Genomic DNA, 19,692 nt, shown 5'->3' on the forward strand with positions numbered 1-19,692 from the left:
AATAGCTCGATAGGAATGTAAATAAAGAAACGTTACCTAAATAAGCAGTTACTGCATCTAACGTTTACAGTGAAAGTCACTAAAGCTGTACTGAATATATGTACATTCTCTTCGTAATAAGACGATTAAACACGGTAGCAACATTTTTATAAAATACATAATGAAACAGTCATACTGTAAATAAATGTTCAGTGAAGATTGTAAAACAGTGCTGAACCATTTTTACGAAGTTCAAGCATGCTCCAACAATTGTAAGTCAGCATCTTCTGTTAATCAGTACAACGAAAAGCCAGCCAAAGTTACAAATTTCACTTTTTATATAAACTCGATGACTAGTGTCGGTGCCGGGTCACATTTTCAAATCATCGTAGCAGATGTTCAAAATAGTATTTCCGAATATGTAGAAAACGTTTATTACGAAGTGGAAACGAACACTTGCAATACATACGGACAGCGCTATAAGCGCTGTAACTGTCCGTTTGCACTTCATAACACATGGTGTCTGCATTTTCGAAAATATCGTTTTGACAGTCTGTGACGATAATTTGAAAATGGGTCCCGGCCCGAAACTAGTTCAAATGGTTCAAATGGCTCTAAGCACTATGGGACTCAACTGCTGAGGTCATTAGTCCCCTAGAACTTAGAACTAGTTAAACCTAACTAACCTAAGGACATCACAAACATCCATGCCCGAGGCAGGATTCGAACCTGCGACCGTAGCGGTCTTGCGGTTCCAGACTGCAGCGCCTTCAACCGCACGGCCACTTCGGCCGGCCCCGAAACTAGTCACCGAGTAAACAAAAAGAAACTGAAATTTGCAGATTTACCTGGTTTTTCGTTGTACTGAGTGAAACTTGTTTTGGAATCAACTGGCCTGTAGCCTAATGTCTCTGTGCTTTCTAAACACAATTTCTTCATGAATAGTATATCTCGGATATAAACAAAGACATAGACGAATATATATATATATCTCCTTCATCGGCACAAAGCACCGTCGTCGTCACAGCGGAATATCCAGCCACGCGACCGATGGACCTCTTGCTGGGGCAACCTCTCTTGCAACGGCCGATGTCCGGCACCAGGCGGCCGGCCTGCCGAGCCCCCGCTGCTCCCGTTTTTTCGTGTAACTGCAGAGTACTTAATGCATGGCGCGATCGATAGGAATTGGCCGCTTTGACCTCCAGTAACTCTTGTACTATTCAAGTTAAATGCCTCTAATTTATATCAATTTTGGTTTACTCTAACAGCTTTGCAAGGATACGTAGATCGATGAAATCGGATGAACGGTTCAGATTTTGGAAATTCGTTGCCGGGTGTTACTTGTATAATTTACGGTCAGTTACTAAATTTTAAACTAATAAATATATCGAAAATCTGATTACACCATCAGAATCGTCGTGCAAATAGTAGTAATGTATGTTTTTCTTTTTGAGGTATCATGATTCATCTGGCTACTATTAATTTCTGTACGAACTGTGAAATGTCTGCCATGAAGGATTCACAAAGTCCGCCATCTGTGGCACTATCGGCATAGACATCTCCTTCATCGACACAAAGTACCGTCGTCGTCACAGCGGAATATCCAGCCACGCGACCGATGGACCACTTGCTGGGGCTACCTCTCTTGCAACGGCCGATGTCCGGCACCACGCGGCCAGCCTGCCGAGCCCCCGCTAGCCGAACGGCGTGAGCGGTGGCCGCCAACTCTGAACTTAGAATATTTTCCGGGCGCCGCGACTCGCCCGTTACCTTACACGCCTTAGCCACAAGCATTTTCCATGAACCTCGGAAGCAGGGAGTAGTTAAGCCACTACCAAAAAAGACATTGCACAGCACCTCCTTATTACTGACTCATTTGCAATCTTCGTGCACTGCCTAATGCATTACAATATATAGGCAACGAAAAACTAACGAACTACCTAACTGCCAACAGCCTACTAGGCGAATACCAACCAGGTTTCCGTAAACATTGCAGCGCAACATCTGCCTTATTAAAAGGTAAGAGATGACCTGAAGCTAGCCACGGATGTACTAGAGGTGACTGTTATGAGGTTCTTAGACATCAGCAAAGCATTTGACACCTTCATCTTCGGCATTTTACGTGCCAAACTCGGCAGCATAAATATTTCGCTCATAGGTGAAGGCTCGCCAGGAACGCGTCATGACCGGCACCATAAAGTCACAATGGAGGCAGATGGTACTGGGGCCTAGATTCGTTTCCTTGCACGTCGGTGTGGTGTCATCAGTTTTGTCCTTCTACAAATATTATACTACGCTGATGACTTCCAGTAGTATCATAGTGAAAAAGGAATAAAACTAAGGACAGTTATCGACTCTGTCGACCGGTGCACACTATCAAACTGGACATCCGGTATAGTGTTAAAGGTCAAACCATCCAAACTCCAAGTGACTCTGCTATGCTAGACACATTAGCCCGAAATCTCGGGAATTCCAACCATCGTTAAATCTAAATAAAAGAAGTGTAAACTTCTCTTCCTCAGCAAAGGGTCTACGAGTAGGCTAATAATAGAAGAAAACCTAAACTGGGCTGAGAATTTATCTGCATTCTGAGAGAAGACATCAGAATGTCTGCATGTCCTGCAAAAATTTAATGAATCTGCCCTCATGATCCGAAAAAGTTGTACAAGTTGTACAACTTGTAAAATCACATACTTCCAATTACTGATTACATTCCTCAGGTAAGCTCCTGAATTCTGGGCCTGCTTATGGATGCGTGTGTTCCTTATATCTCTGAAGTTCGAGACTTTCATCATATTTTACCATTATATGTACAGCTACCCTGCGTGTAGACAAGCGCAGAGATTTCGAAAGTCTTGGCCTTGTGTACCGTGTTATCAACGTACATTGTCCCTCATACATCTCTTTGACCTAAACGCTGTTGACTGAACAAGGCAGAATCACCCCTTCTCATCAGAACCAAATCGTTTCTATCCCAATCCATCGTTAAGCCTTTCTCTCAGTAGCAGGAACGCGACTCGGAATAGCCTCCCTCATTAGAGAATTGAATAACGTCTCCAGCTCTAGAAGACAGTTAATGGCATACCTACTAAATCAACAATAACGCTTATTATTGTCCCTACACACAGTTGCTACGCTAGTACATCCTTCTTTCCAATTAGATCTTCCTCATTTCCCATAACACTCAGCTGTGCAGTCTCCGCGAATTTTATTTCGCCAGAACACGATGTGCCATCTAATTAGTACAAAAGCAAATTATTTTTATATATGCCATTGCCATTATTGATTTTATTGTCATCATTATTATTTCTTTCTTGTCTCAGACGTTATGTCTGGTTAAAAATGGAAGCTGACGCGGACCTTGATCAAGCGTGACTTCCTTTTAACTGTACGGTATATGTTACATTGCATTTAAGAACTTTCGGATAATTGAACAAGTGTCAATAATTACAGATTTCTGTTGTTGTATATATAAGTTTGGATGTAGCTGTATTGCGTTGATGTACTGGTGGATATTGTGTGGTATGACTCCTGTAGTTGATAGTATAATTGGTATAATGTCAACTTTATCCTGATGCCACATGTCCTTGACTTCCTCAGCCAGTTGGATGTATTTTTCAATTTTTTCTCCTGTTTTCTTTTGTATATTTGTTGTATTGGGTATGGATATTTCGATTAGTTGTGTTAATTTCTTCTTTTTATTGGTGAGTATGATGTCAGGTTTCTTATGTGGTGTTGTTTTATCTGTTATAATGGTTCTGTTCCAGTACAATTTGTGTTCATCGTTCTCCAGTACATTTTGTGGTGCATACTTGTATGTGGGAACATGTTGTCTTATAAGTTTATGTTGTAAGGCAAGCTGTTGATGTATTATTTTTGCTACATTGTCATGTCTTCTGGGGTATTCTGTATTTGCTAGTATTGTACATCCACTTGTGATGCGATCTACTGTTTTTATTTGTTGTTTGCAAAGTCTGCATTTATCAGTTATTGTATTGGGATCTTTAATAATATGCTTGCTGTAATATATGGTGTTTATTGTTTGATCTTGTATTGCAATCATGAATCCTTCCATCTCACTGTATACATTGCCTTTTTCTTAGCCATGTGTTGGATGCATCTTGATCGATGTGTGGCTGTGTTGGATGATATGGGTGCTTGCCATGTAGTGTTTTCTTTTTCCAATTTACTTTCTTCGTATCTGTTGATGTTATGTGATCTAAAGGGTTGTAGAAGTGGCTATGAAACTGCAGTGGTGTAGCCGATGTATATATGAGTGATTGCTTTGTGTATTTTGCTACTTTCTGCTCATTCTATAAAGAATTTTCTTAAATTGCCTGCCTGTCCATAATGTAGGTTTTTTATGTCGATAAATCCCCTTCCTCCTTCCTTTCTGTTTAATGTGAATCTTTCTGTTGCTGAATGTATGTGATGTATTCTATATTTGTGGCATTGTGACCGTGTAAGTGTATTGAGTGCTTCTAGGTCAGTGGTACTCCATTTCACTACTCGAAATGAGTAGGTCAGTATTGGAATAGCGTTAGTATTTATAGCTTTTGTTTTGTTTCTTGCTGTCAATTCTGTTTTCAGTGTTTTTGTTAGTCTTTGTCTATATTTTTCTTTTAGTTCTACTTTAATATTTGTATTATCTATTCCTATTTTTTGTCTGTATCCTAGATATTTATAGGCATCAGTTTTTTCCATCGCTTCTATGCAGTCGCTGTGGTTGTCCACTATGTAATCTTCTTGTTTAGTGTGTTTCCCCTTGACTATGCTATTTTTCTTACATTTGTCTGTTCCAAAAGCCATATTTATATCATTGCTGAATACTTCTGTTATCTTTAGTAATTGTTTGAGTTGTCGATTTGTTGCTGCCAGTAGTTTTAGATCATCCATGTATAGCAGGTGCGTGATTTTGTGTGGGTATGTTCCAGTAATATTGGATTCATAATTTGTATTATTTAGCATGTTGGATTGTGGGTTCAGAGCAAGGCAGAACCAGAAAGGACTTAATGAGTCTCCTTGGTATATTCCACGCTTAATCTGTATTGGCTGTGATGTGATATTAAATGAATTTGTTTGGATATTAAGTGTGGTTTTCCAATTTTTCATTACTATGTTTAGGAACTGTATCAATTTATGATCTACTTTGTATATTTCCAATATTTGTAGTAACCATGAGCGGGGTACACTATCAAAAGCTTTTTGGTAATCAATGTATGCATAGTGTAGCGACCTTTGTTTAGTTTTAGCTAGATATGTCACCTCTGCATCTATTATCAGTTGCTCTTTACATCCTCGTGCTCCTTTGATCTTTAGGTTTCAGATAAGTTATTCCATGTGTAAGTGTATCAGGGAATGTGTATGGGTCTGCAATGTAACTGTTAAATAATTTAGTTAGAGGTGAATGTGTTGAGGTGAATTTCTTTAACCAGAAATTTGCAATTTTATCTTTTCCAGGGGCTTTCCAATTGTGAGCAGAATTAATTGCTTGAGTGACTTCATGTTGCAAAATTATCACTTCAGGCATTTGTGGTATTATCTTGTACGTATCTGTTTCTGCTTGTATCCACCATGCATGCCTATTATGTTGTACCAGGTTTGACCATATGTTGCTCCAGAAGTGTTCCATGTCTGTTATGTTTGGTTGATTGTCTATTTTAATGTGTGTGTTATCTATTGTCTGGTAAAATTTCTTTTGGTTTGTGTTGAATGTTTGGTTTTGTTTCCTTCTATTTCACTTTTTTTGTATCTTCTAAGTCGTTTGGCCAACGCTTGTAATTTCTGCTTCTTTCATCTAATTGCTCTATCACTTCTTGTTGTGAGATTTTACCCAGCATTTTGCGTTTTTTTTCTGACATTTCATTTCTTATAAGTTGTGTTAGCTGTCCAATGTCTTTTCTCAATTTTTCTTTTCTGATCTGTAGCCTGTGTTGCCATGCTGGTTTTGTGGGCGGGCATAGAGTTCAAGCGTCGTCCCCGACCATGACGGCGCTTGTCCGAGGCTTCTTTAGTTCTGTCCTGAACCAACTAATCTCACTAAAAGGGGGGTTATCCCTATGAGTGGTTTGTTCTTTTCGTCGCCTTTTACGATTGGCAGAACATACCGGAGGCCTATTCTTTTCCCGGGACTCCACGGGATTTATTATTATTATTATTACTATCAGTATTACTGCAGCAGAAACATACTGCCAGTAATTAATAGTATTAGGTCAAAGTCAGTATGATTTATTCATATTGTCACTATAGACACTCAAATTACTTTAATGCCATGTTTCATTTCAAAATTGTTATTTCTTAGGTAACTAATTTGTTAAAATGGTACTGTATGTGTGAAACATGGACCAAAGCAAGCCAGGGAATGATGCTCATAACCATATTAGGTCAGACAAATACATAAACAAATAATTACGTCCTTTGCGAATGTGGATAATGACATCATAGGGACGCCAATGACAAAGATACAAAAGAATTCAACGTGGAGAAGAGCTGTCTGGTTTTAGGAATAGAAATAATAGGGTCATATTACCAGGAAAGGTGGTAGAAAGAAAAGATGGAGAAGCACACAGATGGTTTACAAGTTGACACAGATATTATTTCTTCACAGGACTGGCAGAAAACAGATGATATGTCGAGAGGGAAGCGTCACCGTCGGTAAATGGCAAGGTCTTAATCTCTTCTCGAGAGCAGTATGGTTTTGTACCAGACTAAGGTTCAGGTATTTTTACAAGCGTGTGCCTCAAATAGAGAAGGAGACTTAGAAATATGTAGTGTTTTTAAAAATTATTGACAAAATAACGGCCGTACATAATGTTTCATCTTATTATCTGGAAAATAATTAGTGTTTGCTTGCTCTAACATTTAGTTTTCGGAATTCGCTATTTGTCTTTTCAGTATGTGGGATGTAAATTTTCTTTGTTTGGTTTTAACACCGTATCTGTGTTAACCACATTTTAATTCTCATTCAAAAGTTTCCTAAGCCTTCCAGTCGGTCGTGACATGCGAAAGTCGTGTGCTTACATTCTCATTGTCATTTGTCAACATGGCACTCTTTTAGTTTTCCGGGGTTTACACTTCACTTCTTTCAACAGTTCTTCAATCTGACAGTTACACATCAGTAAAAAGAAGCGGCAATCCACTTTTTATAGATTTTAAACACTGATTTTCTTAAACTTGAAACTTCTAACAGTCATTTCTTGTTGACATTGTACAATTAATCTGCTGAGAACGCCGGTGTATAAGAAATATATGAAGTAGGTAATGTATAAAAATAAAGAAACGCATCCAGTCGCAGCCAGCGTAACTGAGTAAAGGAAATACAGATGCAAGGAAATAACAGAATGTTGCGTCCGTATGTTATTAAGTTCTATATCTAGCTTGAGGCGGTTGGAGATATCACTATTTGTACTGTGTTAAACTGCATCATACCAGTACATCTTTGGCAGGAGTAATACTGACTAATTTTTGTTTAATTTTTCTTAATTTTTGGATTACGTGTAAACAGGAGAGAGGTTTCCTGCAATCTACAACAGTTTCTTTTTCCTTGCTTACTAGCTCGTACAAATTTACATTAAGGTCTCTTACTGTTTTTGTCAAACGTTTGAGTAGAGTGAAAACGTGACTCCCTATAAATTACAAACTGAATTTTGTTCGAATTTTCAAAAACCAAACGAGGACTGAGACAAACAAATGGATTGTAAAATTGACCTGCATGAGGTCTAGTTTCGCAAAACAAATATTTCAGTCACGAAGGAATCAGAGTAACAAGAAAAAACGTAATTGGTGATTTCAGGGAAAGTAGAAACATTTCACTTACAGCTGCAGCTGTATATGCAAATAAAGCATCTAAAGGTTCGGCTCTGCAAGAAACAATACTGATATTTGGGAAAATGGTGCTCTAAATGAGGTACAGATAACGAGGGGCAACTAACGTTTTTTTCTGATTTGTTCAATTCTTGCTTTTAGGCAGTATATTTCACAAGATATTTGAACGCTTTTGTAATATTTTTAAATTGAAACAGCACATGATTACAATTATAATGTATCATGTTTACGAAAAAATGTAAGAAGGTTATGCAAACACAGATATTAGCTCTTCATTAATCCTAAATGAAGTGGAATGTGGCGTACTTCTTTCGCCGTAAAGCAGGAAAACGTGCGGAGGAGAATACGCCCAAATACATAAGGTTTAATAGTTCTTGAAGCAAATCACATTACACATATAAGTGAAATGTACCTCTCAGTGACTCTGCTATCTTTCTTATACAAATAGCTTGTTTCCTCCGAGACCTAACGCAGATACTAATAAAAATGTCTCTGTCACATTCAAAAAGAAATGGAGAGCGTTCGGTTACAGCACAGAGAGGCAGGGACATGCTTTTCACACTTTCTGTAAGAGTGTGAATGAGTTATTTTCGTACTATACTCTTTGTCAAAAAAGATTAGAAACATCACGAAGCGAATATCTTATTAAAATTCTGACACGCCAATATCTTTCCAAAACGTACGTCACACAAATCCGTTAGTGCTCTATCGAACACGTCATTGCATTGCTGCCCGTTATTACCTTCCTCCCACCAAAAGCATGTATTTAGTTGCCTCGTTATCTTAGAGATCTAACACTATACTAAGTCGGCTCCTAGCGTACTTTCGTTGTAGTTAATGTTGAACCGAAAAGCTTGTGATAGAACTGAAATCTCCTTTATTTCTACATTAAGGAAAGTTTTAATTGAATATCGCCTCCCTTTTGATTCAACGGCTCTATAGCATTGTCAGCGTTGAGGAAACTTCCGCCATCTGTAGACTTTCAACGCAATGTTAAGCAGAAGTTTGTTATGAAGAACTAAGCAGAGTGCCCCTCGTGAGAACTCAGAGCAGGCTCGCAGACTCTCATAGGAAACCGATAACGAGCACCGAATTCCTGTCAAGGACAAGATCATTTAGAGGAATATGACCGGGTCTGAGACAGAGGTGAAACGAATTCTAGCATGATATTAGCAAAGGAGAAACCGTGGAATTCGAATGCACTGGCTTAAGGTGGGTACGGAATATTTTGCTGTGAACGGCGGTAACTCTGATTAGTCTTAATCTTCTCGTATTTCGAAGAGTCAGGTGGCGCTATGGGAGAGGGATTGGAAGCACATTTAGGCGGCGGTCCATATTCCAGTCCAACCATCTTGAGTTATTTTTTCCGTGGTTCCCCTTCATCGCTCGAAGCAAATGATTACTCCGTAAAAGACACGGCTCCCAGTTGGGACTTGTGCCCCGTCTCTGAAAATCTCATCACCTAGACTTTAACCTCTCTTTGTTAATATGGAGCTCTCGTTGAAACTAAAGTTGGGTCAGCTATAGCGTATTTTGTTACTGTAACGCAACTGATCATTGGGAAGCGGCGGTATAGGGTTCAGGGACGTGTACGTACTTTTTAAGATCAACTTTCTTTCACAAGTAGACGTAAAGATGATGTGAACCCAGTTCCAATCGTAGACACGGCTGTACCACGATTTGAAATTATCTAGTAACACAATTCATACAACTCAAGAGTCAAGTTAAATTCAGTCTTATACATTGTGTTACTTACTTAAATTACCCTATAAGTCACAAGATCACAGGAGACGCAGTTTCAACATTTACAATACTTGTAATCAATACAAGGCTTATCCCACTGGGGCAAATGCTCGTCAAGGTGCAGCTTCAGTTATTATTCGAACTATACCACGGCCTCTTACCCCTACCAACCGGCGCTTCACGCCGCTAACGGCACGTGGTTAAGCGCACCTGGAGGTCATGAACACCTGTGGAACGTTTTCACTTAACACCTGCTTTTGTTTAACATTTAAATTTAAAGGGACTGGAAGGGTTGACCCAATAAAGTAAACATTTCAATTACAATGTGTTTATTAACTACCAAAATCAATCTCACATAACTGACAGACGCCACTCAGGTAATATTATTTACGAAACACTCATTACATAAAATCATATACAAGTTAATAAATCATTATCCAACTATCTCGAATAAACAATGAGAAACGCCACTAAGGCTCAATTTAACCATAACTTTAATCAAAAACCGCACAGGTTTAGCCGTGCCGCCTAAGGCGCTGCAGTCATGGACTGTGCGGAGGTTCGAGTCCTCCCCCGGGCATGGGTATGTGTGTTTGTCCTTAGGATAATTTAGGTTGAGTAGTGTGTAAGCTTAGGGACTGATGACCTTAGCAGTTCCATAAGATATCACACACATATTTTTAACCAAAACAGCTCTAGTTAAGACACGTTATTTAAGACCCTCTCAATTCTAATACTTTAACATTACATGTAAAATAACAGTGGACATAGGCACCTCAGAACTCATGCTTCAGAAAAAAAGGTGGAAAATTTACATTAACTAATGAAGAGAACTGTCAGGCTTGTTATTTCTCTGATATCTTGTATTGCCTGGGCACGAAACGAGATTTCCAACACAATACTGCACCTTCTCCCAACCAGAATTACTGCCATTAAGACTCAATTTTTACACGAATACTTAGGATATATTTATTAAAAGGAAAATTGGGAAATTTTGCAAATTACTAGACTAGTCTAGAGTAGAATGGAGACCCTTGCAGAGCGAACCATGAAATCATTCAAATGCCTATTAACTTGTAAGGTGGGATTTTAGCTCATACAAAGTTACAACTTTGTGCAATCATAAATGCGTACAACAGAAGTAAGGCCCAAGCTTGTAACGCCAAAGTTTAACCACAAACGGTGGAGTCGACTGAAGGAAGTAATAATTAACTTCGAACCAAGAAGTGACTCCGTTTGCAACACCACATCGAGTAGGCCACCGAAATGTGAGCCCAGAGAACGCTAAAAGAGGAACACCCGAGCTCAGGCGAAGTCCACCGCCTGTAAGCCAAACTTTTAATCTAAAGGGAAGCTCTGCGATTCGGTTGCCCGCAGCAGCAGCTCAAGCCGGCCGGGGTGGCCGAGCGGTTCTAGGCGCTTCAGTCTGCAACCGCGCGACGACTACTGTCACAGGTTCGAATCCTGCCTCGGGCATTTATGTGTGTGATATCGTTAGGTTAGTTAGGTTTAAGTAGATTTAAGTTCTGGGGGACGAATTACCTCAGATGTTAAGTCCCATAGTGCTCAGAGCCATTTGAACCATTGGAACCTCAGCTCACTGAAAGACAGACCACACCCGTCAACAGGGAGCCCATAAAACTTTTCTTAACTTTAACATTCAAGATTGACCAGTAAGTTTACACTATAAAATCAAGGCTAAACAACAACTAATTCCACTCTCAAGCCCTTTGCTTAAGTGAAACTACCTGATAAACAAATGCTAAGAGTGGAAAATGAACTGGCTCACGAGAACCGACACTCACCAGAACTTAACGACACACTTATTGGCCACCTTCAGTGGGCCTGCAAAGCTCAACACGGTAACCTTTAGAAATAAAATCTCAGATTGTCCGCAGAGTACATATTGACATGGATTAACCGATATTTTATTTATTTTTTTTTATTTATTTATTTATTGTTCCGTGGGACCACATTTAGGAGAAGTCTCCATGATCATGGAACGAGTCAATACATGAAATTATAACATGATTGTAGAAACAGATAAAATGAAATATAAGAAACATATTCAGGCGACAAGACGTTAGTTTAAATAAAGAAAATCAAGAATGTTACACTGGAATTTGGTTAATTTTTTAGCTCTTCCAGGAGCTCCTCGACAGAATAGAAGGAGTGAGCCATGAGGAAACTCTTCAGTTTAGACTTAAAAGCGTTTGGGCTACTGCTAAGATTTTTGAGTTCTTGTGGTAGCTTATTGAAAATGGATGCAGCAGAATACTGCACTCCTTTCTGCACAAGAGTCAAGGAAGTGCATTCCACATGCAGATTTGATTTCTGCCTAGTATTGACTGAGTGAAAGCTGCTAACTCTTGGGAATAAGCTAATATTGCTAACAACAAACGACATTAAAGAAAATACATACTGTGAGGGCAATGTCAAAATTCCCAGACTATTGAATAGGGGTCGACAAGAGGTTTTCGAACTTACACCATACATAGCTCGAACAGCCCGTTTTTGAGCCAAAAATACCCTTTTTGAATCAGAAGAATTACCCCCAAAAATAATACCGTATGACATAAGTGTATGAAAATATGCGAAGTATACTACTTTTCGTGTTGAAATGTCACTTATTTCAGATACTGTTCTAATGGTAAATAAAGCGGCATTTAGTTTCTGAACAAGATCCTGAACATGGGCTTTCCACAACAGCTTACTATCTATCCGTACGCCTAGGAACTTGAACTGTTGCGTCTCGCTTATAACATGCCCATTCTGTCTGATTAAAATGTCAGTTCTTGTTGAATTGTGGGTTAGAAACTGTAAAAACTGAGTCTTACTGTGATTTAGCATCAAATTATTTTCCACAAGCCACGAACTTATATCATGAACTACATTGTTTGATAATGTTTCAATATTACACACAAGATCCTTCACTACCAAGGTGGTGTCATCAGCAAACAGAAATATTTTTGAATCCCCTGTAATACTAGAAGGCATATCATTTACATAAATAAGAAACAGCAGTGGCCCCAGCACCGACCCTTGGGGAACGCCCCATTTAACAGTGCCCCATTGGGACTGAACATCATTACCACTCTCAATATTGCGGAGGATTACCTTCTGCTTTCTGTTCTTAAAGTAGGAGGCGAACCAATTGTAAGCTACTCCCCTTACTCCATAATGTTCCAACTTCTGCAGTAATATTTTGTGGTCAACACAGTCAAAAGCCTTCGTTAAATCAAAGAAAACACCTAACGTTCGCAACCTTTTATTTAATCCGTCCAAAACCTCACAGAGAAAAGAGACTACAGCATTTTCAGTTGTTAAGCCATTTCTAAAACCAAACTGTACATTTGACAGCAAATTATGTGAATTTAAATGCTGCAGTAACCTTGTATATACAACCCTCTCGATAACTTTAGCAAACACCGATGGCATAGAAATAGGTCTATAATTGTCAACATTATCCCCGTCTCCCTTTTTACAAAGTGGCTTCACTACCGAGTACTTTAATCGGTCAGGAGACCGACCACTCCTAAAGGAAAAGTTACAGATATGGCTAAGTACTGAGCTAACATACGTGGAACAATACTTCAGTATTCTGCTAGATACCCCGTCATATCCATGAGAGTTCTTGGTCTTTAGTGATTTAATTATTAACTCAATCTCCCTCTTGTCAGTATCATGGAGGAGCATTTCAGGTAACAGTCTCGGAACACTTTTCTCTAAGAGCGCTATATGATTCCCTGTTGGACTAGGTTTCTATTTAGTTCACCTGCTATATTCAGAAAGTGATTATTAAGTCCTGTACATATATGCGACTTATCAGTAACACGGACATCCCCCCTACGCACTGATTCTATATTCTCGACCTGTCTCTGCAGACCAGCCACTTCCTTCACGACTGACCATACGGTTTTAATTTTGTCCTGAGACTTAGCTATTCTATCTGCATACCACATACTTTTTGCCTTCCTAATAACTTTTTTAAGCACCTTACAATACTGTTTGTAATGGGCTGCTGCATTTAGATTTTGACTGTTTCTAACGTTTTGATATAATTGCCACTTTGTTCTACAAGATATTCTTATCCCTTTAGTCAGCCACCCAGGCTGCCTGTTTGTGCTAGTACCCTGTTCTAAACGTTCTAACGGAAAGCAACTTTCAAAGAGCACGAGAAAAGTCTTGAGGAAAGCATTATATTTATCGTCTACTGTATCAGCACTATAAACATCTTGCCACTCTTGTTCCTTGATAAGGTTTACAAAAGTCTGTACAGCAACTGGATCAGCTTTCCTAAAAAGTTGGTAACTATATTTAACATGTGTTGCAGCACAAAAATCTTTTAGACTTAAAATTTGTGCATCATGATCCGAAAGGCCATTCACCTTTTTGCTAACAGAATGCCCTTCTAATAATGACGAATGAACAAAAATATTGTCTATGGTTGTTCTACAGTTCCCTTGCACTCTCGTTGGAAAGAATACGGTTTGCATAAGATTATATGAATTAAGGAGGTCTACCAGCATCCTTTTCCTTGCACGATCACTTATACAATTTATATTGAAGTCACCACATATAACTAACTTTTTGTATTTCCTATAAAGTGAACCAAGAACCTCCTCTAGCTTTAGCAAAAATGTTGTGAAATCGGAGTCTGGGGATCTATAAATAACAACAGTAAGAAGTTTAGCTCCACTAAATTCAACCACACCTGCACAACATTCAAACACCTTTTCAGTGCAGTACTTTGAAACATCAATTGACTCAAATGGGATACCGTTTTTCACATACATGGCTACTCCCCCACACCGCAAAGAGCTCCTACAAAAGCTGCCAGCCACCCTGTATCCTGGTAAAGGAAGCCTCTGAATTTTCTCCTTATTTAAGAAGTGTTCAGATATACCAATAATTTCAGAGTCAACATCTATAAGCAGTTCACTAACTTTATCTCTAATACCTTGTATATTTTGATGAAATATACTAATTCCCTCATTAATCGGATACCCAAGCTTTGTAGAAAGTGGTTTCTTTGTTAGAGAGACTTCCCTTAAGCAGGAATACCTATCAGCTGACTTCAATCTAAAAAAGGTACAGCTCTAACACCCACAACTATCGGAATTTTCCCATGAGTGATCCCACCACCCCCACCTATGCTGTCACCTATAAGTTTTGCCAACCTCCCCTTCCCATACCTGTTGAGGTGCAGGCCATGTCTAGTGAAACCCGTCCTACTGATAGACTCCACCGACACCACTGAAATGTGACTCATGCCTCCTGTCATCAGCGCACCCCCAAGTCTCATGTTATTACGCCTGACGGCTGTATTAAGATGAGGCCGATCGTGACGCTGAAACAGTTCCACGAAATGCACATTCGTGTTGCCAGTCTGAGTGGCTATCTTTTCCAGGTCACCATCTATGTCATACTCCCCATCCCTATCAATACTATTACCAGCCCCACCCACAATCACTACCTGATCCTCTTTAGTAAAATCCCTACATAACCCCCCTATGTTAAAAGTCACCTGAGCCAATCCTGCATTAGGCTTCACAATGCTGGTGACCTGGTACTCACTCCCCAAAACTTCCTGCAACTGCTGGCCTACACCTCTACCATGAGAACTACCTAACAGCAGAACCTTCTTCTTTCTCTTAGACTTTGCAACTGTCCTAGCCACCGTAACTGCTGAGGTGTGCTGCATACTTCCTACATCTACAGCTACTAGAGATTCCTCTCCACTAGACTCTGACAGTTGGTCATATCTATCACAAACACCAATAGCGAAACTATCTGAAAATCTCCTTCTCCTAGCAGATCTCTTGCCAACAGCCAGCTCCCATTCCCCAACCCCCTTCTCCCTCCTCATCCTATCTAGCTCCTCCTGTGCGTTTTTCAACTGCACCTGAAGGGCACAGATCTTACGCTCCTGCTCCCCTATCAACTTACTCTTGCTACATAACCTGCAGTTCCAGGAAAGGATCTCACCAGAATGCCCACTGGCTTCCCCACTGCATTCCCCCCAGTGAAAATACTTCGAACAAGTCTCACACCGCAATCCACTACTCACGAACCTACGGCAAAGCCCACACTTCTCACTCATGGCAAAATTTTACAATTGTTGGAACAAGAAAACAACTTTATCTAAAGTTCCGCTACTACAATAAGAAGATGTTAAAAACTGACTACAATTATCACAAACTTGCTCTACAAGGGAAGTAACTACTATTATTGACAATATTAATCAACAACAAATGAGAATATAACAAAATACTAACACAGAAAGAAAATCAAACGTCTAATGACAGTAACGAAACTGAAAGCAGTTCGCAAAAATTTCTTCTGAGGTTATTTCACCGGAAAACACCAAGAACACCGGTTGAAGACTACTAAAGTTCCTAAATAAACTACTATACACGAACAATTAATTAGTACTTAGCTTTCGATGCGCCGCTACAGCTGCAACTGGTCAGCGCGGAATGTAAACAAATTAAACACTTGCAAGGAATAGTTAATGATAACATTCTGCAAATACGTCAATATTATGCGGAAGAAGAGAAAACGCTTCGTAGGAGGCAACAAATGAAATCGAACGCACATAACATCACGCGTCCGGGAACTCTTACTGTATCAAGAGCAATCACAATCATAGTTAACTAAGCGGTCTTAGTAATTAGAGTACTTAACTAAGTGTCTTGATGCTGGGGCGATTTTGTGAAGATGTCAGACCATCACTTCGCAGACCTTAACAGCGTGTGTCTTCAAAGAAGCAGCCACTTCCACAGCTCACAAGGTTGCTAAAGAATACACAGAGCCGGCCAACTCCCGCCGCCTCCAGTATAACCACGTCATAACCGCCGCCCGGCCTCAGGCTCGCCGTCTTCGTATCTGCCGGCCAGCCAATCGCCGACTCGCTCACCGCCGCCTTCCGTTCTCAAAGCGTTGTTTTACTTATTCGCGATTGGAACTCGTTTATATCCCGAGCGGGCCCAAGTCCCAAGACAAACACCTCTGTACTTGGAAATCGATCGTACTCATGTCAGGCACACTACTGGCGCCGGTCCCGACACGGCTATATATGGTACACGATAAAAGGGCCACCGGCAACTATAAAGCACAAAAATGATTCAAATGGCTCTGAGCACTATGCGACTTAACTTCTGAGGTCATCAGTCGCCTAGAATTTAGAAGTAATTAAACCTAACTAACCTATGGACATCACACACATCCATGCCCGAGGCAGGATTCGAACCTGCGACCGTAGCGGTTGCTCGGCTCTAGACCGTAGTGCCTAGAACCGCGCTATAAATCACAAATTCGGTTGTTTAATATCAAGAAACGGAGAGTATTGGGGGGGGGGGGAGGGGAGCGTGGGGGACACAAAATTGTTCACTGCGCTCACTACCCCTCGAGCTGAAAACAACAGCTCCGCTTATAGGCCTCAACCTGGCAGTGGCTGCTTGCCATAAGTTACGTTTCTAGCCATCCACGACCACAATGCCTTCTCCCTACTTGCCAGTAGCTGCAGTAGTACGAGGGACGCTCAATAACTAATGCAACACCCTTTTTCATGAAAGTAGTTTGGTTTTATTCACTATTTCAACATAATACCTGTTCAATGCGACCTATACGCCTATAAGCCCGCAGAGTTATCACTCAAATGGTCGACGTCAGAGCCAACGTCTCCCACCGCTTCCAGTGGAATGCATCCATCGTTAGGCCCAAGAGATGGAAGTCACACGGTGACAGATCTGTGCTGTACCGTGGATGAGGAAGAACAGACCAATGAAGCTCTTCATATCTTCACGGGGCGCGTTGTCATGGAGGTAGAGAAGTCCGTTTGCATTTCTGTGGTGACGAAAAGTCTGAAATTCACCCACAGCAAGGGTTACAGCTGCGTGCGCCCGGCTGACAAGTGCGAGATCGGACTGGTTAGCGTGACCTTGCTTCGATGATGGCAGATGCCTCGCCCGATGATTGACAGTGCTTTTGTTCACTATCAGGTCTCCGCATATATTCTGAAAGGACCTATGAATACCCCCGACACACTACTTTTCAACAAAAGAAACTAAATGACGGCTCTTTGCTTGGAAAGCATGTTCTTTACAGTAGCCGTTTTCAAAGCTCCATGTAGCTCCGCCACCTGCCGGAACTTCATGAAAGTTTAGAGGGTGACGCAGGAACATTACGCGATATCCCACAACAAATTCTGTATTTTTGCAACCTAAATTGGCAGAGAAAAAATCTTTTGCATTGCTTATTGAACGACACTTATATCTCCACAGAAACAGTCCACAGGTTAGCAGCACAACAGAACCACACAACTAGTGGAGTCATCAATGATTAACCACCGCACAAAAGCGGAGGAAACCTTGGTGGCCACACAGACACCACTGATCGCGACTGATCGCTACTGATCGCCAGTAGAGAAGATGGAACAAGCTGCTACATAGACAGGCCTTGTCTCCTACGAATGTGTCATTCTTTTGCCTTTGTGGATGATGCTACTGGACACGAGTTTTTCTCCAATATACCAGAAAAACATTGGAGATTTTAGAGGGTTCCAGGAGAAAAATAAACTGCAGGTAGAAACCTGTATAAAAACTGTTATCCATCGAGGCAACAGAGCATCACATTCACAAGAAATAAGGATTTTCTACCCAGCAGCTTGCTCCAATTTCTCCACTGGTGATCTTGGCAATCAGTCACAGTTACTGTAAAACAACAGTGCGAGACGTTCCGCCAACTACCCATCAGTGTACAAAGTCTCGTTTCCTGCGAAAGTAGTGGACTAGTGTCAGGCACTGGCTTCTCTAACTTCGACATCCTGTACAACGCCTCGAATTTTGCCACGACGATTTTTAGACACAATATATATTTTAGGTTATAGTTAAAAATATTTCTTCCGCGCTTTAGAGTTAATTTATAAAAGCATTTTCAATCGAAGATCCATAAATTCTCACTTTGCGAAAGTAAGTGATACTAGTTGTAAATGGAGCTGCTTGTGCTGTCTTTCATTTGTAATATTTAGTTTAGCCCGGAATTAGTGCAGAGTCTTACTTTTCTGTTGTTTTACTGTATATCTACGTTATGCTTGCAGAAATAATTCATAGGGAACTAACTGCTTCATTTTGTGTTTCAGATTAGCATCCTTAATTTCTTTCATGTGCACTTGGGCCAGCAACAACCAGAGCATTTCATTTTCTTTTCTGTGTATAGCTTTAGGAATTTTCCATTGACTCCTATTCTAACAGTCCCTGAGACCTAATTTTCTCTAGAGCAACATACTCCCGCCTTTTTTGCATCATGCCATTGGCCAAGCACGCACCGTGTTAAGTCGTAGAAATTTTTCATTAAATTTCTATTTAAAAATTTGTCCGATAAACAGGCGTAGTCCAAGACGTCGGTCACCGAACAGTTGTAGCGTCGGTTTCATTGGGCATGCATCGGGCGACGTTTTCCCGTTTGATCAGATAAAGCCCCATACTGTAAAGACTAACACGTCGGGTTAGAATTTCTTTAGGACACTTTTTCCGTTAACTTCGTTGTTAGTTCATTGTGCTCTTCAGAGAAAGCGTAGCATGAAATTTAGTGCCATATTTCTACCTAAACTGGCGTGATCATATGGTGCCAATTTTATTATAGTTTAGCTCAGAAACTCGTCTACAACAATGATAGGTCGCTGTAAGTCAATCATATCAAATGTTCTGAGCAGGATGAATAACCACAAGCAGGAAAAGGTTTCGACAGTTTGGGGTTTGTTGAAGACATGTAGAGTTTCGTATATATGGTGGACTCCTATTCTTGTTTTTGAATTACCTGTAAGAGAAGTGCATGCTGGTATTCAGTTTCTGTGTGACTTCTTCCTGTACATATCCGTCGCATTGATGACCATGTCGTGTGAGACTCAGAGCTTACTACGCTTCCTAAAATGTCCACGTCACTCAAAAACCCCGTGCTGGCATTAAATTTAAAGACTGTTTATCGCAAGCCCCCATTTTATCTTAAGGAATACACTAATAAGATTTCTCTCTTGATACACGATGTGTGTATATATTCCGCCGAATTCCTTTGCCCTTCTCCTATGAAATCCCTGAGAGAAATAAAAATCGGTCACCGAAATGTGTAACAAACGTGTATTGAAAT

Source organism: Schistocerca americana, chromosome 7, assembly GCF_021461395.2.
Source record: "Schistocerca americana isolate TAMUIC-IGC-003095 chromosome 7, iqSchAmer2.1, whole genome shotgun sequence".
In the NCBI taxonomy this organism is placed as follows: Eukaryota; Metazoa; Arthropoda; class Insecta; order Orthoptera; family Acrididae; genus Schistocerca; species Schistocerca americana.